The sequence below is a fragment of the Ctenopharyngodon idella genome, chromosome 16, assembly GCF_019924925.1.
Source record: "Ctenopharyngodon idella isolate HZGC_01 chromosome 16, HZGC01, whole genome shotgun sequence".
NCBI lineage: Eukaryota > Metazoa > Chordata > Actinopteri > Cypriniformes > Xenocyprididae > Ctenopharyngodon > Ctenopharyngodon idella.
In genome coordinates this window covers 24,653,697-24,677,333 of record NC_067235.1, presented here as the reverse complement: position 1 = coordinate 24,677,333, position 23,637 = coordinate 24,653,697, and the positions used below count along the sequence as shown (strand labels likewise).

The 23,637-nt window shown below is 36.3% G+C and overlaps 1 protein-coding gene across 1 annotated transcript in view; it reads left to right on the top strand.

Annotated features, from left to right (window-relative positions):
- galnt1 (UDP-N-acetyl-alpha-D-galactosamine:polypeptide N-acetylgalactosaminyltransferase 1) overlaps positions 1-23,637 on the top strand; it is a 112,624-nt gene that overhangs the window by 22,601 nt on the left and 66,386 nt on the right. Inside the window, exon 2 of the mRNA XM_051866035.1 lies at positions 23,183-23,303. The gene's annotated coding sequence lies outside the window, so the exon portion shown is untranslated. The remainder of the gene's footprint in view (positions 1-23,182; positions 23,304-23,637) is intronic.

The window sequence follows — 23,637 nt, the reverse complement described above, 5'->3', positions numbered from 1 at the left end:
TCAAAACGGATCCCTAGTAATTTTCTTTTTGTCTCGAGCCCTGGGATGAGGTTTTTGTTCAAAATTGGAGTAATTATGTTTGTTAATAATAAACAAGTCTCAGCGAGCATTAATTATGAAAACTCCACAGCAGAATGCTTTGAAAATTAATTGTATTCTGTGGGAAACTTCTGGTCTGAAGAGAAATGAACATGCCTGCTAATAAGGAATCCATAAGAAGCCTGGTTCATGTACTAGAGCAAATCCGTAATTAATTTCTGAATGGACATACATGGCCCACAAGCACATGCGTGCACTCATTCTTCATGAGATTACGAAGTTTGAAGGGCCTCTTATCCCAGTATCAGTTGAGATGGACTTGCAGCGATGTAAAGCTCAAAGAGGATTAGTAAAAGACACAGACACCTAAAAGAGAGATATTGTACGTGTTTGTGTGTGAGATGCACGCTTGACCGATTGGTGGCTTGATTGGTTACAGCCCGGTCACAAAAGCCACAGGAGATCCAGCAAGGATTTACGGGAGTCCAGCGGATCAACCCGGAACATCTCTGCACAATTCCCTCTGTCATCCTGCGCTCATCTCTCCATCTCTCTCTTCATCTTCCCTCCATCGGCCCGTTCATCCTGTGCACAGCTCAGAGGATTAGGCTGGATTTAAGAACATACTGTATGAGGAGATGACTCCAAAACTCGACTGTCCCAGAGCACTGCAGACGGCGAGAGATTGCCACATCTCGTCTCTGTGGGCGCTGCTCAGTTCATTTCTGTTCTTTCGTAGTGGTTCTGCTGGCTTGCGCCCATTAGTTGTACTGTTTAAGCTCTAAAGCTAATGGTATTAGCGTGGATCTGCCCGGCAGTCAGTTCATTTATCACTCTAGTTGGCAGAGTTTTTCTCCCACAGATTAATTTCTGTAAAATTTGTTACATTGATTTTATAAAATTCTATAAAAAGCCTATTTAAGGTATTATATAACAGAAATATGTGATATTTTGTCTGTTGTATAACATAAATTTAAAATACTTAGGGATGCACAATACACCATATCGATTATCTGCTGATTTTTTTTTTTTTTTTTTTTTTTTCAAATATTAGTATTGGCTTAAAATGTCTATCTAATTATGTATACTGATTTTCTCTATTTTTTTACATTAACTTTGCCTGTCATCTAACACTTACTTATACATATACTTTAAAGGGATAGTTCATCCAAAAAATAAAATTATCCCATGATTTACTCACCCTCAAGCCATCCTAGGTGTATGACTATCTTCTTTCAGACAAACACAATCAGAGATATATTTAAAAATATCCTTAGTCCTCCAAGGTTTATGATTGTAAATGGGGGGCTGCATTTTGAAGCCAAAAATAATGCATCCATCCAATTTAATAAAAATATTTGGTTTATTTTGGTTCACTTGAATGAGAAATATATTCATTTAATGCTGTCTAACTTTCACTACTAACATTCCCCTATTTTTCAAGGTTAATGTTAGTAGTTGTCAGTGTGAATGTTAAGTAGCCATTTAAAAAATCTCATCTTGCTCACTCACTTCAAAGGACATAAAAAAGCTGGAGGATGAAACTGGACAGTTGTTTACTAGTGGTCATGATGACATCACATCCTGTGCACCAGCTGTGTTTCCTGTCAGGCAGATAGCAGTAGTATCCATCTGTCGAAAGTTAGGAAGATGCGTAAGAAGTCCGCATCCGTTTTGTGCATGTGAATAATGCCATTTGGCGAGTGACGGAGGAAGACGAAACAAAAATTGTTAAATGTTGTTTTCTACAGTCATATTTCGTCATTTTTTTTGACAACTCATCATGGGTTTTTGGAAAGGAGGATGTTTTTGTGTGTGCATGCATGACAAAAAAACCATATGGGGATTTCCATTTCAGACAGGAAGCACTGGGACAGTAAGGAAGCTCTCCAAAAAAGCTCTTCAAATGCACAGTTGGGGGATCTCACCTCAGCAGTCAGCAGACATAATCGCAGCTTACTGAGATAACTGCAGTGTCAGAAATGCAACAGCATTCTCTCTCTGTGTGTGTTCAAAGCCTGTCTTTTCTCCCAATGACTTTATCTTCAACCTCTTGATAGCATGTATCAGCTCCTAGCAGCTGTATCCACATGCTGCATACAGCGTAACCATTGTGTTAGAGAGAAGAATGGTCTTGTTTGAGTGTGTCTGTACTCAAATGAGTTTACATATTAACCATATGACGAATCATCTCTCTTTTATCTGCAAGTGTGCCACTGTATAAGCCCATTTTATTTTTTGCGGTTATGCATGCAAGGGAGAAAGGAAATATTTACATGTATTTGCGTGCACGTATGCGCTTGTGCAAAAGTTAAGCTGGTAGAAATCGCTCTCTGCCTTGGGCTTGAGTGGCCTGAGCTCGGCTGCACAGAGACTCCACAGACTTAATCTGCCAGAGGCTAAACTAGGCCAGCTGCCGGACACTGTGTGCACGTCAATTACAACACAATAAATAGAATATTGATGAAGCTCTAAATCATAATTGAGAGGCCTTTATAACGAGTGAGCTGGAATGATTGCTAACCGGCTGATTCAATCTGAAGCCAATAGCTTAATTAGTTTAATTCATACGGCCTGACTGTTCCACTTTCCCGATTAAGGTCATCTGATTTGTGCGGCTCAACTTGGAGAACGTGTGTAGCTGCTGGGTTTTAGCATGTTTTGGTGAATCAGAGATATTAAAAGAAATAATTCACCATTAATTATCCTACCCTCATGTTGTTTGAAACCTGGATAATATTTTTTTTTTTTCCCTCTTTGGAACCTAAAGGAGATATTTTGGCAAAATGTGTTTTCCATATGTGTCAGTGACATGAGTGTCCACAATGAAGAAAAGGGAAAATCATTTGCAAAATCTTATTTAAAGCATATGTACCACATTTTTGTTAACTTCATATTCATTTGTTAAACTTTTATATTATTATCAAGAAAAGTTTCAATTTAATCCATCTAAAAAAAACAAACAATACATGTGAGGGTGCACATCTTATATTACATTTTAAATAATATTATAAATATATATTAAATATTAAAATATAACATTTAAAACTTGTATAAAATATTTTGTTTTTTCAAAGTAAAAAAGTATTGCAAATGTCATACATTAAATTATGAATGTAATTTGATAACAATTTTACAATCTGAACTAACCTTGCCTTGTTAAAGGCCAAATTATCTGATATTTTAAGAGGCTTAAATATGATGACTGTTTGCAGGGGTCCCATTTTCCCTTTGTGCTTCTGCATGTTCAGTGGATCATGTGACTTTTGTTGGGTCACATCACATTACTTGATGATTTTGCAAACAATAGTTTTTTTTTAAATATATATATATATATATATTATATTTTACTAAAAAATATGAAAAACTACCAAAGTTCTTTTAACTGAGGCTTTTTCTTCATGATATAAGGACCGTTGTATGACATTTTTGACTTTATGCCAGCTAAAAATTGAAGTTTTGATTCTGAAATTAAGAACATGCACTTGTAATATGCAAGCTTGTTTATTCAAGGTTTATGTATTAATTACATTTTATAAAATATTTTTGAATAAATTAATAGATTAAGCCAAAAAAAGTGTGTGACGTAATTGGTCCTATCTCTCTTTGTGTTTAACAGTAGAAAAAACATACATGATGTATAATTTTCCTTTAAAACAATCTGACATTTTATGATTACAGTGTTTAATTCTACTCTCACTGCAACTTTCAGTTGTGTTTCTCAGTTTTCTAAACTGATGTTGGCATGTAGAGTGAGAGGCTGAGACAAAGCAGAGGAATTTGTTAATTCTGATCATTCAGTCTCTCTCTTTCAGCTCTGATTTGCATGATTGGTTGGTCTTCTCGGCTCAGCGGCTTTACTGCATTCCTTAGTCTGACCCCCTGAGAGCTGGTCTGAGGAAAAAGGGGAGGAATTTCTCTGTGGTGTCCCTCTATTTTGCCTCGCTTTCCTGTTTTCTTCTTAAAATAAATGTAGACATTATGGTAATTTATGAGAAAAAGAAGTTGTCGGCTGAATGCAGGTGGTCTGAATTCCCATATTACTCTAGTTCTATTTTAAAAGCTCTTATAGTACTGTACCACTGTTGTTTTTTTGTGCACGTTTTGTTTATGAGTGGAATGACATTTTGAATTGGAAAAATTAGGTGATTGAAGCAACTGAGTCCACTAGATGAGATCATTCACATGTCCTTTATACTTCAGAGAGAATGAGAGAGAGAAATAAACATAGAGGGAGACAAACAAGCATTTGAGACAGCAGTGTGATCAGTAAGCAGCAAAAGTGCATTGTGGGTATTGATCTAACTGGCTGTTATAAACTTCACAGCCTTTGGCTGACCTCTGGTTTTAGTTATGGATGTGTACAAGTGATTGGGTAGAGTGACTCAGCAGACTGAGACTCTAAAATGAACGTTGTCAGTGCTTAAACTGTCTGTATATTAAGCCACAGGATTGTGTGGTGGAATGGCGGTGGAATGGCAGTGGAATTGAGACATGCCCCTCATTCCTGTAATTCTCATTAAGAGTAGATTGAGGCCAAGAGGAAGTCTGCTGAGCGTGTGCTGCTGGGGATGGAGGGGGGTCTATTGAAGTGCTACAGGTGTGCGGCATAAGCTCGGATGCTAATTATAACTGGCAGTGACGTTGGCAGTGAGTTGCTATGAATACAGCAGGGTGTGCCTGCCTTCTTATTCCCCACCAAAGGGATCCGGTGTGTGTACTACAGATGGAGAAACTCTTTAGAGGAAATGAGCTGTTTGGATTGTAATGATACAGTGCCAACAAAGGCAGGTTATACTGCATAAAATGACTTTAATGAGCCACCATTATTGAGTTGATTCAAACTGAATAAAAATTTAGTTGGTCTGGCAATAAATTAAAAAAATGTTTTTTTGACTTTTGCACCACATGACGTCTATGTGTGTGTGTGTGTGTGTGTGTGTGTGTGTTTGTGTGTGTGTATTATTAAATATAAATTAAATATTTCTAAAGATATAAAGTGTAACCACCATTTTTCAATCCACTTTTTTACAATGTTGGTAGTACGGACAGAGAAATTCTCATTTATTTGTCAGACTTTTGTCAGCTCCATGGCTTTTGTGAAAACTCCACGCCATTTGCATCAACGGTAACACTTTACAATAAGGTTCATTAGTTAACATGAACTCAAGTCAAGTCACCTTTATTTATATAGCGCTTTTTACAATGCAGATTGTGTCAAAGCAGCTTTACAGTGATAAATGGTATATAATTTTGGCTGCACAGCAGCTCTTAAAGAAAATGCTGTCAATGTAGGCAGATGCAAAGCACTGTTGAATATCAAATGTCAAATGTCAAGTGTCCCCAACTAAGCAAGCCAGAGGCGACAGCGGCAAGGAACCCAAACTCCAACAGGTGACATCAGGTGGCAAACAGGTGGCAAATAGGTGTTAAAATGGAGAAAAAAAACCTTGGGAGAAACCAGGCTTAGTCGGGGGGCCAGTTCTCCTCTGGCAAACAGTGCTTTGTTACGATTCAGGTAGCTATCATAAGCCCGATAGGATCACAACATTCAAAGTATTTACTAATGAACTAATAATGAACTGCACTTATACAGCATTTATTAATCCTTGTTAATGTTAATTTCAACATTTACTAATACATTATTAACATTTTGTTAACATTAGTTAATGCACTGTGAACTAACATGAACAAACAATGAACAACTGTATTTTCATTAAATAACGTTAACAAAGATTAGTAAATACAGTAACAAATGTATTGCTCATGGTTAGTTCATGTTAGTTAATACATTAACTAATGTTTAACTAATGAACCTTATTGTAAAGTTATTATAAATTATTAACAAAACAGTTATTGTAAGAGTAGGTTTATCACTGAAAATTGTATCGTACTTTGTTTACTCTTTAAACAGCATTATGGTGAAGATGGAGCACTATGGCAACAGCTTTCTAACCGGTACTCAACAGCGTTTTGCGTTTTTAACCACATACATCTATATTTACTGAGAAATGCTCCAGGATACAAATAAATGTTTTTATGGTAAAAAAAAACAAAAAAAACAAAAGTGTTAAAAAGTCCACATCAGTTTTGCAATCAATTTTGTTTAAGGTTGACTTTGAGACCGTTCATACAGGATGTTTGTGCATTCCATCAGCATTTTTTGAAATTGTCGATCTACATACATGTGTCATACTGATGTATTTTGCAGTTGCGGCGCTGTCTCGTGCTGTGCAGTGCCTTGCAGTTTTTTGAACAAAACCACTTTGTTCCATTCATTATGTGTCATTCTGTCTAGCTGTTTTTGAACACAATAATGTGTCCCATGCTGAAGCACGATACATTTAGTAGCTGGGCTGGGCTGACTGTCGGCTCACATAAACATGCTTTTAATTGGTTGTGTTTATATATGGGTCGGGGGGATGCTAAATACTTTCAACACTTTATTTTTAATTTTTAAAATAATTAAGTGTACTAAATTAACATGTTTATTTGACAATCCTAATCTTTACATGTGGTTTAAATTGAATTTTAAATTTTTTTTTAGTTTGGGATTACAAGGCAGTGGAGAGTTTTAGAAATCTTTGTAGTACTTCAGTTTTTTTTTTTTCATTGCACCAAGGGCTTTTGGAGCACATCGTTTATCAGCGCTCTGACTCTGCTACTGTGAAGTTCTTTTTAGGACTGCTTCAGTCAGTGAAACACTCAAGTGAAAGAGTTTATTTGAGGTCAAAAAAGTCTCACTTCAATCCCATTCAAACACTGCCTTGGCATGACATACATTTATCACATATTTCCAAAGCATTGAAGAGGAAAAATATAAGAATTAATGTGATAAAACAATAAAAATTAAAGCAGGGATATTCTGAAATTTATGTTAATTCAATTTAATCCATCTTTTCATTCAAATTATGTTAATAATTTAATTTGGAATTTTAAAAATTTTATTTAAATGAGAAAAAATGTAAAAACAGAAACATTGTTGGTACTATTTGGTGGTACTGTTTTTAAACAAGAATTTTATATAATTTCGCTAATTATGCTAATGAAACAGGTGATGTGCTGAATGTGTTCCCTATGGGGGATAGAGAGACCTGGTCACTTCATGCGTTTTTTACTGATCAGATAGCTATCTGATTTGTCAAAATGATTCCATTTACACTTGGCCACATAAATGTGTTTCCACAAAACGGATATAAATCCGATCTTCAATTCCCACGCTATATACAGATTTAATGGAGTTCACGTCACCGAAAGCAAAAAATATGAGCTGCATTTTGTTGATCATCAGCTGATTTCAAAATCAAAAACTGCAATTGGAGAGAGCACGGCAACAGCACTGTAAGATCATTTAGTCTTATTACTTTTAATGAAGATGATTGTGTTACGAGTGTCTGCGACTTACTTTCAGTTTCATTTGCGGCAGTTTGCGTGTCTGCTTGCTGAAGAGGTACTCAGTTACCCCTCTGCGGTGATGCGTGCTGCAGTAGCGCTGTCATATCTGGCTATAACATGTTATTTAGCCTGTAACACGCTCTCACACATTTATTTCACACAACAAGGAGTAAAATTGACAAAACCAAAATGCATTTAGACTTTGAGATTAGAGATTGTTCAGTTTTGACTGGAATGCGTTCCAGACCACCTCCTGAAGTGGTTTGAACGATTGGATTTATATCCGTCTCGAATGCATTTTGGAGGGCATTTACACCTGGTCTTTTCATGATCCGATATCTATTCGATCAGAGAAAAAGCATGAAGTGACCTGGTGTGAACAGGCCCTTATAGTGAGGAAACCACTTCCACTTCGTGTACGTCTGTCACGTACACAACTGCCACAATCTAAGATTTAAAATGTCTTTTTTGTTGAATGAATAAAAAATATTTCTCTGCTAAATGCTGAATTCTCTTGCTCTTTTTCTCATAGAAGACATGAGCCGGCAATTGGATACAAAGATGATACATTTATGCTTGATCATCCCTTCTTCCCAATGCTGTGATCTGACTGTGGGAACATATGTTTGTGTTTATGGTGTGATGTTTAGAATGGAGAAAAACTTTCACAGTGACAAAATTAGACTTCATTATCACTCTCTAATACTTCCACATTCATCCAGCCCAGAGAAGATTCTGTGTGGGTGTGTGTGTGTGTGCATGTTTACACAGGCTTAACACGGCATGTGTTTATCAGAGGGAAAGCAGGATCCCTGGTCTTGTGACTGTGTGAATGTCTAAAATTACTGATTTGCTGGTTTCCTATGCAAACACATTAGAGGTCTGCACGGGCTTTAAATTAAAGCCTGAACCCGGCAGTACCCGAGAATTGTTTGACCCAACTCTACGAGCAAAACCCATGAGTTTGGGTGGCAGACCTCTAAAGCAAATTCTGCTTTACTTGAATTACTCAAAGTCTGGATCTTGCAGGGTCATCGCCCATTCATAAATGACCAAATGCATGTGTGGACAGACGGAAAGAGATGGAGATAGTCACTTGACCGTGAATGTGTTTCAGCAATGTGTGTATGTGTTCTCTAAGCAGATGAGGGACAAATATGGGCCGGAAATAGCGTGCATAATGACAGTAATTTTGGTTTTGATGTGAGTTTGTAGGTGTTGTAAGAGTATTTCCAAGCTGTTTTTAGTTTGTCATCTCTTATGTATTAGTAAATTCTAGCTCATCTTGGCACGATAAGGTTGGTTTCTTTCTCACTCAAGAGCAAATGTTGCAGTTGCTTTATAACTCCCTAGATATGAGATTTGATTCAAAATGTTGAAGTTGATTCACGGAGTCACAATCTGATTCCAAAAGATTATGGGTGCGTCTCATTTTTTTTATTGTGTCCCATTATTGTGATTCCTGTGTAAAAACATATATGTTCTTTTAAATATGGTTGGTTGGTTTTATGTTTACTTGATTTATTGACCTCTCTCTCTCTCTCTCTCTCTCTCTCTCTCTCTCTCTCTCTCTCTCTCTCTCTCTCTCTCTCTCTCTCTCTCTCTCTCTCTCTCCATAACACTTCTCTGTAATAAATCAAACCGTTCCGTTTGGCACACATTTGCACCACAGTTAATCTCAAATCTGACGACACATCTATAATATGGTTTGTTTTAAAAAACAAAAAAAACATGTTGGTGTGTTGCAGTTCAGCATGGCAAGTGAAGGAGAAAAACAGCTGATAGAGCCGCTGCCTGCATCATATAAATCTCCTGTCTGGGAACATTCTGGCTTCCCAATATGTTATAACAGCAGGGTTCCTACGCAGTTTGGAGAAGTATGGAAACGTATGGAATTTGATTCGAGTAATTTCCAGGTCTGGAAAAGTATGGAAAAAAGAAAGCAGAGTATGGAAAAATATTTTCATTTCCAGACTATTGCCCCTATTTAGTTTTTTATAATAGAAGATTAAGTTAATTTAATGAAAATAAATGTATCATACAAGAAGTGTTTTTCATGGCAGCTGTTTAATGATTCTTTAGTGATTGTCAAGCACGACTGGATGAATTCAACTTGCACTTTTTTTCATTATGCAAAAATGCAGGTTAAAAGTATTTTGGGTTTCTTCTCACGATATTCTAAGCACTCTATTACAGAGCCTCTAAAAGGACCTTTGCTAAAAAATTAAAAAAATATACAGACTTTCGTGTGTGCACAAGAAAACATTAAACGTTTTATTGGCCGCCAAACTATGATGTACTACTATATCATAGTTTGAATATCAAACTATGATATTCAAAATAATGAAAATTTTGAATATCTTTTTTTCCTTTTTTTTTTTTTTTTTTACAGTACCTGTCATTTTTATAGACCCTTGACCTTGGCAAATTGGGCAATGCATGCAGCCATATTGTGCCATCAGCCCATTTTGTGTCATGGTTTCTCTGCTTCCACAGAGGCTGCGTTAAATTGGACATTAGGCCTTGATATTAGAGGTATTAACCTAAGGAAAGCCAAATTTTGAGCAAATAGATCTCTATAAATTCATGTGCATCCATGCTCTTGTTTTCTTCATAGTAAGATGGCAGTGACGGACAAAGGAAATAGGTTACAGTATGTATAAAACTAGAACCCTGTAACGCGTAAGCAGCATGCAAAAAATTCCTGTGCGCATATGAATAGTTTCTCGAGGGCACGGAAAAGTTTCTTGTGTGTCTGATATTTATATATATATAATCAATATATAAAAATCAATGAAAAAACCCCTGAGAAAATATAAATATTTACAGATGACTGTACTATATACCAAATATAAAGCTGAAAATAATGCTGTATGAACCATTTATGTTAAATATGGTCTGAAAATCTACAGAGAGGTTTTGAAATTTGAGTCTGGAAAAGTATGGAATTTTGGAATCAAATGGAAATTGTGTAGGAACCCTGTAACAGTGACGGTAAAAAAATGTGGACAAAAAAGTGACTCTTAGCAAACTTTGACGCTCAAGACAGTTGATTTCAAATTTCAACAGTGTTTCGCTTACTGCACCTTTAATGCATTCTTGCTGAATAAAAATATTGTTTTTTCCACCAAAAATCTTACTGGCCCCAAACTTCTTAAGGGAAGACTTCCAGTAATTATAAAATATACTATATGTAAAATAAAAGTTTTAATATATAAAAAAAGTATAAACCGTAATAACACTCTTCTCTTACTTGTATAGTGTGTTTTTACCAGCGTAGAGCTTGTCATTCTGTCCAACTCTCAAGCTGTCGTATCTGCCTGATGCCCTGTGGCTCTTGTATGAGCTTGTCCACCCACCCAGGACATGTCTGGAAGCTCTCTGCTCTGTTTCCTTTTCCTCTTTCCCCTTAAATTTATGACTGTAGTTGTGTTAAAATGGAGGAGGGGAAAAACGCTGAGATGGGGGATAGAGAGACTGAAAAAAGTTGAAAGAGAAGGAGCCGTGCAAGATGTTACAAAGCTTACAGAGAATAGATTTACGTAAGTCGTTTCACTCTCAACCATTTTCTTCTTTGTAACAGTTTCATTCTGCCAATCTTATGGTGAAATGTTCTACCAAAAGAGAAAGAAACTGGGTCAGGGAGTGAGAGAAAAAGATTTAAGATGAGAAAGAGAGCGTATGTGTATTGGGGTTTGGGTGGGGTGTTGGCTGTAATATGGCTGAGATCACTGTGGGCTGCACTGAAGAGAATCACATTTCACTCCCCACAACTAAACACTTGCACGCCTACACAAGAGCAAACTTCAGTGTGCTCTTGATTACATGTGATGGATCAGGACTGGAGAATGTATGGGGTATATTGCCGTCATATAGCTCAATGTGTCTTTAAAAGGAGTGCAACAGTTTTTACTGTAAAAGATGCTTATTTTTCAATTTAATTTCATAACAGCATCTTTGTTTCCATTCATTTAACGTAATATGACAGTAATAATTTCCGTCCTTTTCTAGTTAAATTTTTTTGCCTTCAGTAATTAAATTCAGAGTGGTTGTAAAAGTACAATGACTATCACAGCAGGTTGTAACTTCAAAATTTAAGGCAGCAATTACATGCAAGTATTATTTTAGTGAACAAAGCCCAAAGTGCATAAATTTTCCTGCACCATATGTATCTTAAGTAATGCTGCTTTTAATGCTGTTACTTTTCTATGTCCACCTAATGGGCAAATAAAGGGGCAAAAAAAACTCCAATAGCCTTACAACTTGGTTTAGTACATTTACATTTGGCAGATGCTTTTATCCAAAGTGATTTACAGTGAGTGCATTCAAGCCAATTCATTTGGTGATATTTAGCAATTTTGAGGTTTGAACGGCATTGGTTGATTAACAGTAATAGCAATTCATATTGTTAATAAGTGTTTATTTAATATACATCATATATATGTATTTATTTTTTTAAATAAGCAAAAATCTACTTAATCTACTTGGCTACATAGTCTTGTGTTTTCTCTGACTTTTCCAGCTCAAAGTAGCCTTGAAAACTCCTGCGCATCTTACATCTTTTCTTTGTACTTGATCCTTATATGTAGTATACAATCTGTTCTTGACCCTTGTGTGAGGACATGTTGGTCTTTTTCCACATGTACATTTATTCAGTAGGCGTTTTAAGAAGGCTTTTAAGATCTATGTAGCACAACTGGGACTGTGTGATAGAACTAAAACTAACAGTACTAAAATTTTGTATTTTGTTATTGACTTTGAGTCATTGAATGACATTGAATTGATTCAGTGCAAGGGTAATTCATATGCTGGATGAGTTTGAAAGTTAATCTGCCTCCAGACCTTCTGCATTTCAGTCATAATCCCAATCTCAATCCCAATGAATCTCTTTCATTCTTTAATCCTGTTTTCTGTGTGGCTGTTGTCCCTTAAAGGAGCAGTTCAGATAATATATAAGTTTTATATTGTTAAAATAGAAGAGTTATTTTAAATTGTAATAATATTGTACGGTATTGTGCTGTTATATTGTATATTTGATCTAATAAATGCACTCTTGCTGAGCATAAGAGACTTATTTAAGTAAGCAATAAGGTATGAGAGGCTGTGCTGTATCGTGAATAAGTCACGGCTGAAGGGCATTGTTAGGCCTGCAACCCCTTCAGTCGTGACTTATTCACGATACAGCACTAGCCTCGAGTACCTTATTGCTTGTATAAAACGGTTACCACACAATACAAATATTAAAACCAAAAATATGTATCAATGCAACTTTCATGAAGTAAGCTTTCACTAAAAGCCTTCCTTCCACCGGAAAAAATAGTCTCTGACTGTGAACAGCAACAGAAGTTACATTATTACGCCATTAGATGGTGGCAAAGACTGTCTTTATGAGTGTGTCACTCAGTCAGTAGCGAAGACTTTTACATTGAAAAGACTGAATTGCTGTGAACACGGAACAAAACGCAACTGATAAATGCTTTGACTAGCACTGTCAGTCATGGGAAAACTCCTTAACTGTTAAAAGGACAAGATAATACATCTGACATTTAAACAGATTTTTTATTATGAACATAGGACTGACCTGAATTAAAATGCTAAATCTGAATGCAGGTAATAAACTCGCTCAGTCGATCTCTTTCTCACAATACTCTTCTAGTTCTACATAATACAGTAAGCTTCAGTGAACAATATAAATTGAGAACAAACAGTTTACGTTGCTAAGAGTGGTTGCTAAGGGTGTTGTGTAGTGATACACAGAACCGTTGGGTGAAGCAATCATAGCCGTGTTTTATCATGAATAAAACACAGCTATTGACCAATCAGAATCAAGGACAGGAACTAACCGTTTTATGGAGGAAAAAATAAAAATAAAAATCATGCCGACCATTAGAGCAGCACGATTAATAGTAAAAAGATCCTTGGCACGGTTGTCTAACCATGCCAAGGATGCTGAATCGTGCTGGTAGAATTCGTGAAGTGACGTCGCCACTTAAGATTTAAAAGATTTGTTCAAAAACACTAATTCATCCAATAATGAAACAAGTATGTGTTAATGAGTCATTGAATTCATTCAAAACCATTTTTTAAATAATTCATTCAAATTTTTTTCCAGCAATTACATTCCAGTAATTAATATTTTGTCAGAACCTCTAGTAAATTACATGTTCTTTTGTTTAGTTGTATATTCAGAATCGTGATCTCTATTTGAAACCAAAAAATCGTTATTTTCATTTTATCCAGAATCGTGCAGCTCTTCCGACCATTAACTATTGAATAGTAGTGTATGTGTTTTTGAATGACAGTGTTGCAGAAATCTAATAATATCTGGGCTACCAAAGCCACTATAACAAAGATATATGAAAAAATACAAATAGTGTTCTTGGCTGATAAGCCACATTTAAATCCTTAACTTTTTTTAAATTCCATTGGCAGGTCTAGCAAAAAGTTAATTTTACACCCTGGCTAGATGGTTATTGAGGTGAGTATAGAGGCTCTTTATCTCATTCAATAATGAAGGGATGATAAAATGTGTTTTATCTGTTGCTGTTTTGTGATGCTTCTGAAACTTTGCAATTTTATAGCAGTAAGAAAGAGTTTTGTTGTTGGGTTTATGATGGATTTTGTGTGCAAGTTTTATTAGATTGGTTGAGGTTGTGGCCTGCGTGCTTTGCATTTTAATGAAGAGGGACATTTTGTTGGTTTTCTCTGGGTTTTACACACACACACACACACACACAGTTTCTCCACCCATGGACACAGATGCTTAGCGTGTTTTAACAGTCTGTCTTGAGTTGAGTACCGCATGTCGTTTGAGGCCGAGCTCCCTCAGACGTTTCTCATGCGCTCTTAGGCGTGGTGTGGAGCCAGATGGACAGAGTCACTCTTGCTCCCTCGTCGCCTCCAATGACGTACCTAATGTTCCAATGCTGTTATATACACACACTCTTCATAGTAGTAAAGGCCCCAGTGTGTGTGTGGTTTCACATGCTTAACTGCGAAACGTCACACTATGGTCTCTGTACTGCTTCTGTATCATATGTAAGAAAACCATGCAGGCTTTGTGTAGCAGCTGGCTGAGTGCCAGCACTTTACTCAGCGCGGTGTTACACGCCATGTGCGTCCATACGCACCATAAAACCCTCGTAAATTCCTTAGTTTCACTCACATTAGCAGCAGCACTTATGACATGCCACAGTGACATGTGGGCTGCGATTTTCTTCAAAATCCTGTCATGTTGCCTTTTCTAAAGTGCAGTCAGATGAATTGCGCTACTCTGTCTGAAGATTAAAGGATGTTGCCATCATTTACTCCACTTCATGTCGTTCCAAACTAGTATGACTTTCTTTTTTCCATGGAACAGAAGGTTTTGCTGGTCGCTCTTTTCCATGTAGTTACATTGAATCCAATTGAGTCCATACGGCTCCCCTGAAGTTTGTGGGAGAAACGCACTGCAATTTAAGTTATTCTTTGAAAGTAATTCAGTTCATAAGAGTAATAGTGATATCTTCAAGAATTCAAGAATAATTCAGGAATTAAAGTTCAAGAATAAATCGTTGAGTTGGATCTTTTCTAGGTTGAACTGGTTCACAAAACAGATTTGAATGATTTTTTTTCAAGATTAAGGCATGATTACTTTTCTTATTGACCACTTTTATGATAATTTATGATAATACAAGTCTATTTAGAGTTCAGTGCAAGCCTTTAGAAGCCCACTATACTTGTAGACTAAATGTATTTATTTTGATGAATTCTTAATTTAATAATATTAACTTAACACTTTAAAAATGTTTTTGGATGCCTCCAAAAATAAAGAATGTGAAATTTTGTAGAAATATCCCACACATGCCTGAATCACTAAACGTTTGAGGTTTAATAAATGATTCACCATTTTATTAGCATGTGACCAAGTGACCGTGACATGTTACTGTGGCAACACTGAGGGGGTCCGTGCTTAGAGTGTCTGTTTTTTTCTGTAGGACTTTGATTGACAGGTGTCATTGTGAATGATGCTTGTACTGACTGATTCTCTGTCTGGTTTCATTTCCTTTCTGAAACTAACAGCACTGTGACTGCTGATCTCATAAAGACAGTATCAGTCTGAGTGAGCACATATTTTCTGGTGTACATGTGAAAGAGTGAGAGAAAAAAACTTTTTTTCCTGAATAGTGTGTGCCATTTCCTTATGGTTTGGGATGATGATTGCACCAATGATCTGATCCATTAGCAGGAAGTCATTGTCAGGCTGTGGAGTGGAACAGAGACTGTATCCTGTCATGCTGCCCTGATGGCGTCAATCCTGAACATATGACAGTGTGTCAGAGAGAGAGAGAGAGAAAGAGAGAGATAATTGAAAAAGATTTTGGCCAGAAATATTGTTTTTGTCCTTTTTTTTTTTTTTTTCCTTTGACATCCCATGAAAGGTGCATTGACAGAGCTGAGCAATTTATGTTCTTCCAAGCAGCAATTAATTTGAAAACATCACGTCTCATAATTTTCAAAGCTATTGAGTTGATTAATCACTGAATGGCTCTATTGACATCAGCTCTAGAAAAACAGTATGAAAATACTATTGCAAACATTCCATTGACACTATAGAATATAATTATATATATGATGTATATAATTATATATATAATTAATATATCATATATCAGGGCTCTACAGTAACATTTTTCTTTTTAGAAAAAAAAAAATTAGGAGCACAGTCAAAAATTTAGGAGCACTTTCTGATCAATAACAGACATTAACTTTCCCATTACAAAGCGATATTTGCCCCTTTAAATTAATTTCCTGGGGCATTTGTACCATTATAAGAACAATTTTTCTAATCTTATTAAATGCATGCATCATATTTAATCAATTTCTTAAATTAAAATATAAAATTTGTTTTTAAATGTTTAACAATAAATTCAATTACAACAATATGACCCAATCAGATGTAAATATGAGATCAAAGATCAAATGTAAATAAGAAAATAAAACCGCCAGTAGGTGGTGGTAAATCTTAATGTGCGAGCCATTCATTCAATCGTTCAAAACGCAGATTCATTCAGGAATCACTGTTGCTTGGAGATGCGCAACAGTTCTGGTGTGGCTTTGTTTGAAACTATTTTCACGAAATCGAGCAAAAACAGACAGTATTGTGGCTAAAATTTTGTCACTTAATATCAGCTTTTTTATTGGACTTCAATCAGATCAGTAAGTATCACATTTGCAATCATGCCAATACTCGGAGAAACAGGAGTATACTCGATAGTACTTAACTTTCACATATTAGGCTTGCTGAGATCGACTGTGTTACGGTGTTCAGCAGCAACACCGGTTATATCATTTGCCCACTGTGACCGCGGCACTGGCCCCACCGTCGTTTTGATTTTTTATAGTAATAATAATCATTTAGTTTAGTTAGAAAATAGACAGACACTACAGTTAAAATGGAGTGCGTCTGCTCAATTCAGTGAGCAGCAGGAGTCAGATTTCACCTCACTTCGCCCATTTCGCCTCATTTTTCTGAATGACAAGATGATGGATGAAAATTTGGTTGACAAACGAAATGTAAGTTGCAGGAAGAAAAGTGAGACGGGATCAAGAAAAGACCAAAAGCTGGGACTTGAACTCGGGTTGTCTGATGTCGTAGTGCTGCCCACAAGGCTATCGGCTCCGAAAACTATGTTTAACCTAAAATTCACAATGCTCAGGACACTCAAAGAAGTGTGCCATTTTAAACATGCAAAGTTCCAAGGGTTTTTACCATGTAAACAGATTAACTACTAAAACGACACTAAAAGAAGAAAATAGATGATAATCGACTAGTCTGGAGCCTGACAACTAATTGACAGCGTTCAGAAACCGTCTCTCGCTTCAGCGGTTTAAAATAAGCAATGCTTAAAAACGCATGCAAATAATAAGCTTTTGTGAGAGCTCAGCGCAGCAACGTCACGTGAGCACATAGCCATGATAGAGATGATAGTCTAAAATCTCTACCAGTTGACAAATTTCTACCGGTATATTGCCCAACCCTATAGTTTCTTTAAAAAAAAATCTTATTGACGCCACACTTTTGAACAGTAGTGTATATATATTATATTTAGAATTTTAAAATATGTATGTTTTTTTTTTTTTCCCCCTGATATTATATCGGACATATATACCCAATTTAGTATATTAGATTATAGTATATTAGATTGACTTTGCTTTCCAATTTGGAAAAATAATGATACAGACATTCACATATATGTCCAATACAGGTGTTGCTTTTTGTGTTTGATTATGTGTGTTAATAGGGCTCACCTGAGGAGTGCAGCTCTCTGAGGGTGATAAAGTATTTAAGAGGGAAGAGCAAGTGCTTTTGTGATCAATGCAGTCCAGGAGTCTTGTTGTTGAAAAGTGAATCGATCTTCATTGAGAAACACAGTGTCACCTTAGTGTTTTATTATATGTGTGTGTTTGCAAGAGTGTTAATGTTAGTGCCTTTGTGTGGGTTCTTTTGTGTCCGGTGAAGATAAAGGGTAGACATGCTGCGAGAGAGGGCATGTGTGTGCGCACGCTGTCTGACTGAGAACACTTTATTTGCAGAAGTACACAGATAGAGTAGCAGCATGTTTCAGCGTGTACGTGTGTGGTTTTGTATCAGGTCATTTACTGCTTTACTTTTATTACAGGTGTGCTCAACACATTTTTATACTGCTAGGTTTTGTTAGTGATTCTCTACCAAGAGAGATTTACAGCATCGTATGAGGGGGAAGTCAGACCAGATAAGGTCGGAGAGAGAGAGAGAGAGAGAGAAAGAGAGGAGGATTTGTTGCGTTAGTAGTCACGTTATGAACCAAATGCATTCTTTTGTTTATGAAAATGTGTACATGTTTAAAGGGACATGTCATGGAAAAGTGATTTTCCTTGCTCTTTTGAAACAGAACAGTGTGCTGTGGTCTATCATGTAGACATGTTCACAAAACAAAACTCCTCCCTTCATTTTGAGATCATTTATGAAAATTAAGATGCAAACAGATCATTTAGAAGAACATGTCATAGTGATTATCAGCATATTCAAATATGACTACCAATTCAGTATTGACCAGAACTTTGGACTCATTTCACATGCATGGCAATTAGCCATGACAGTGGCCATTTACAAATAAAAATCTTAAATGCTTATAAAATAATTTGATAAACATGATTTTCTGTCCTGTGTTGACGTATTTCATTATCAACAGGTAGTTGAAGTGGGGCAAATTGAAGATAAAAATTATACTAAGTTTAGTAAGTATTTTTGAAATTGAAAAATGTAAAAGTTTGCTGATATTGACCAATAACAGATATGGTGCTAATATATTGTGCATCTGTAATCTTTTTTTTTTTTTTTTTTTTTAATCAATCTTTAAGTCGCGCTTTTTTATTATCTGAAATGTGCTGCAACTTGTATTCCAAAGTGTTGTATTAATGCAGTTAACATCAAGCACACAAAACATGCTCAAAACGCACACATTTGAATTTGTGCCAAATGAAAGAGGTATGTGAGCCCAATTTTATTTGTATATATAGCGTATTTCATTTGCGTTTAATTTGGCTTTTATAGTAAATGTTGTTTACAATGAAGGCCACTATAATTTGTTTGTTTTATACTTATATTTTTCATTTCTGTTCTGAGTGCCTTTAAAGGGATCCTTGATTATTTCACTTTTTTAACTTTAGTTAGTATGTAATGTTGCTGTTAGAACATAAACAAAACAACATCTGCAAAGTTACGATGCTCAAAGTTCAATGCAAAGGGAGATGTTTTCTTTTACAAAAATCACTTTTTAAGGACTACAACAAACGGCTGGTAGGGACTACAACGAGTTTCTTCCTGGGTTAGTGACATCACAAACCCCAAAATTTACATAAACCTTGTCCCCGAGAACACGCAACAAAGAGGGTGAGTCCATGTTGGGCTGCTTTAGCGAAGAGGAAGAGTGTAGTAGAGAGTTGTTGTCATGCCATCATTTTACGTCAGGCTGCTTCACAAACGAGGGTCAATTCAACGCTGGATTTGCACAAAAGATTAACATGAAGGCACATGCTAGTCGATGAGTTGAATCAACTCAATAGCAACTACATAAATTTATCCACTAACCATTCAGAAACGTCCAGTTGCATTCTAAAAGTTGTAACTTCTTCCTGAGTCTCTCTATCAGTGTCTGACTCGGGTTTGAACAATGTAAGGCTGAACACCGTTACTGACAATCGTCATTTTGGCTGTGTGAGATTCTCCAGCTTTGTTGTTGTTGTTGAGTATCTGAAGTGTGAGCTTTTGGAAAGTGGGCCGGGAGCAGCAGCTCATTTGCATTTAAAGAGACACACAAAAACGACGTGTTTTTGCTCACACCCAAATAGGGGCAAATTTGACAAGCTATAATAAATGATCTGTGGAATATTTTGAGCTAAAACTTCACATTCACATTCTGGGGACACCAGTTACTTATATTACATCTTGTGAAAAGAGGCATAATAGGTCCCCTTTAAATTTAAAGGATTTGTTGTGGAGTGAGGTGAACTAAAAACATATTGTCTTTATAATATTTGCAAACGTTTTATTGTACTGCATTTTAAATGTATATTCAATTCAATTTCAATTTCAATTCACATTTATTTGTATAGCGCTTTTCACAATACATATCATTTCAAAGCAGCTTTACAGAGAATGCATGTCAACATTACAACATTATATATGTACTAAAGTTATTTTTTTTACAAACTTTGATTTTTAGCTCACGTGGTCTTAAAGGTACAGTAGCATAAACAACCTGTTTGATTCTGTCCAGAAACATGGTGGAAAATGGTCATGTGAAAGAAATCTTGACTAACAAGTAGACTAAGGGTGTGCCCACACATGGCAGGTTCAGGTATATTAAAACAAACTCTGGTACGATGGCTCTGTTAGTGCGGTTCATGTGAGTAAGCTGTGAACGCTGCCATCCGAACCCTGGTGCGCACCAAACAAGAAGACCTTGACCCACCTTTTCAGTTATGGTTTGACTGAAATATGAACGCACACAGACCATAGACATCCAAACAAACCAAAAACAGGACACAATGTCACAAGATGTGACCCTAAAAAGGACAGAATGCTCAAGGATATCTGGCTCTTCTCATCATAGCAGCTACATTGCCCATTACAGTTCAGTACAGGCATCAGAGCTGTGTCTTCTTGCAGCACAGTCTTCATTTGTGTGTGTAACGGAGGAATTCCTTGCACTGATTTTACTCCTTTACACATTTTTTAAGGCTCTTGTGAGTTTTCAGCTTGTAAAAAAAAAAACCCCATACAACAAGCGCATTCAGCCCAGTATAGAGCATTGTTTTGGTTTTTCTCTAAGTAAATAATAAACTAATAAACAACATGCAATTAATATATAATTATTTAGAATGACTGCTTGAATTGGCATTTATTTTATTAAGAAACTTAGACTAACAAGTGAACTAAAATAAAATGCTACAAAAATGTATTAAATATCTTGAACATATGCGTGAATTTTCTGTGTCTGTATTTTGTAAAGGATATAAAGACTTTTTGTTGCCTTAGTGACCTGCCCACAGTAGATGAGAGTCTTTAATTGGGCCTTTGTTCACCTAGCAGCCGTTGCCATGGCTCCTGGGAAAGGCGCTAGCACTAGCAATGTCACACACCTCAGAAACACAATCAGGTTTTTGGGAAGTTGTCTAACAAACACAGTCTCTGGGTTTTGATATGGTGTGCGTGTTGTGTGGTGGACTGTGGAAAGGCCGTTACAATGTGTGAAGGATTAGAGAAGTGCTTTTGATGAAGCGGAGCGGCTCAGTGACCAGCACCTTGCTCACTACTGTGTGTGCGTGTGTCAGTCTTCGTCTAAACGAGATGTTGAGCTGCATGCTGATCTTTTATTCATCTTCGCTCAGAATGCAGTACGCCTGAGCCGCATGTAGGAGAATAACCCGGAACAACCGATTCTGACTCCATCATCTCTACAAACTCTCACACAAACACAGTTGATATGCAGGAGAAAGGAGGTAATGAAGGAAAGGAAAAGATTATATTAGTCTGAAATTATCATGCAGTCTTTTCCAATCATGACTTCCCTCCTTTTTACATTTTATAGAACGCTGTATGCGGCTGCTTCATTTTCATAAAGCGTTTTTTGATTTCCCATGAGTCTGGTACTTAATCATCGGTCATAGTGGTCATTCTTTATTTCTCTTTAAACCTTTTTAAAAGGAAAATGTGAATAAAATGTTATTTAAAAGGTATTTAGAGACATAAACACACATAAGTTAGGGATAATGTGTTTGTATGTTCATAAAGTCTCAGGCTCTGCCTAAAATGCTACACATACTGTGGACTTTGACTATTTCTGTCTTTTTTATTTATTCACAAGGGTGTGATTGTATAGATGGTGACCTTTAATTTATTTGCTAAATACTGGCTCAGTAGCATTTTAACAAGTGTATTTAAGATTGCACATACGGGTTTTGTTCATTTAGATGAATGCTTATTTTAAAGGGTTAGTTCACCCAAAAATGAAAATTATGTCATTAATTACTCACCCTAATGTCGTTCCACACCTGTAAGACCTTCGTTACTAAGAACTACCGTAAGAACTTCGACCTAACACAAATTAAGATATTTTTGATAAAATTTGATGGCTCAGTGAGGCCTCTATTGACAGCAAGTTAATTTACACTTTCAAATGCCCAGAAAGCTACTGAAGACATTTTTAAAACAGTTCATGTGACTACAGTTGTTCAACCTTAAAGGTGCAGTAAGCGAATTCTGAGAAATGCTGTTGATATTTGAAATCACCAAAACAAACACGCCCCTACCCAAAAGGATCACACCCCTATCTTTATAGCTCCGCCTCCAAATTCACGAACACACTATGCAACACAGTCACCTCACGAGTGGACACACCTGTTTGGCTACAAGTGTGTTTAGCTGCTCAGTCCGATCGACTTTCAACAGCGTTTCTCAGAAATCGCTTACTGTGTCTTTAATGTTATGAAGAGACGAGAATACTTTTTGTGCCAAAAAAACAAAATAACGACTTTATTCAACAATATCTAGTGATGGCCGATTTCAAAACACTGCTTCATGAATTTTCGAAGCTTTATGAATCTTTTGTTTCGAATCAGTGGTTTGGAGCGCCAAAGTCACGTGATTTCAGTAAACGAGGCTTCGTTACGTCATAAGTGTTTCGAAATTTCAATGGTTCACTTTGACTTTGGCAGTTTGATACGCGCTCCGAACCACTGATTCGAAACAAAAGATTCGTAAAGCTTCTATGCTTCATGAAGCAGTGTTTTGAAATCACCAATCACTAGATATTGTTGAATAAAGTCGTTATTTTGTTTTTTTGGTGCACAAAAAGTAATAACATTAAGGTTGAACCACTGTAGTCACATGAACTGTTTTAAATATAACTTTAGTACCTTTCTGGGCATTTGAAAGTGTAAATGAACTTGCTGTCAATGCAGACCTCACTGAGCCATCAGATTTCAATTTGGGTGAACTAACCCTTTAATAATATTTACTCACAACTTAAAAATGTGTAATTTATTGACAAAACTCTCTAGATTAATGAATATTCACAAGGATTATCGGCTGAAATAATAATCTCCAAGCTGAATCAGCTTAGCTTTTATACTGCATAGTGTACTTATCACTAATACATATGGTTAATGTAGTGTTACTGTTGCACAGTGATATCCCTCTAACAGTTGACTTTGTTTGTTACAGGGAGCATGCGTGAGTAGCAGGTTTCTGTGGCGGGACCTCAAGCTCCTCCCCTCATCTGGAGCCCCTGCGCTGTAGGATACGAGACCGCCTTCCTTCACCCACTCTGACCTCAGTTCAACAGGTATGCCCTGAATATAAAGCAGACAATTATGTCATTATGTAATTATGGTTAGTCTCTTTATTATACAAAGTGTGAATTAATGTCAGCTCAGTTTTTCTCACAATGCATGGTTAATTTAGCGTGACAATGAAGCAGTTCACATATAGTGTCTGAAAGGGAAGCACTCTATTGCAATCTTTCCCCATGTAATGCAAGCCATTTTTTAAGTGTTTCTTCAACTTCTGGGATAATTTGGCCCTGTGGACTTTTATAAAATAAACTCTTCTAAAACACATTTTTCACACTCCCACTAGTTTATTTAATTTGTCCAACAATGTATACACATGCAGTATGC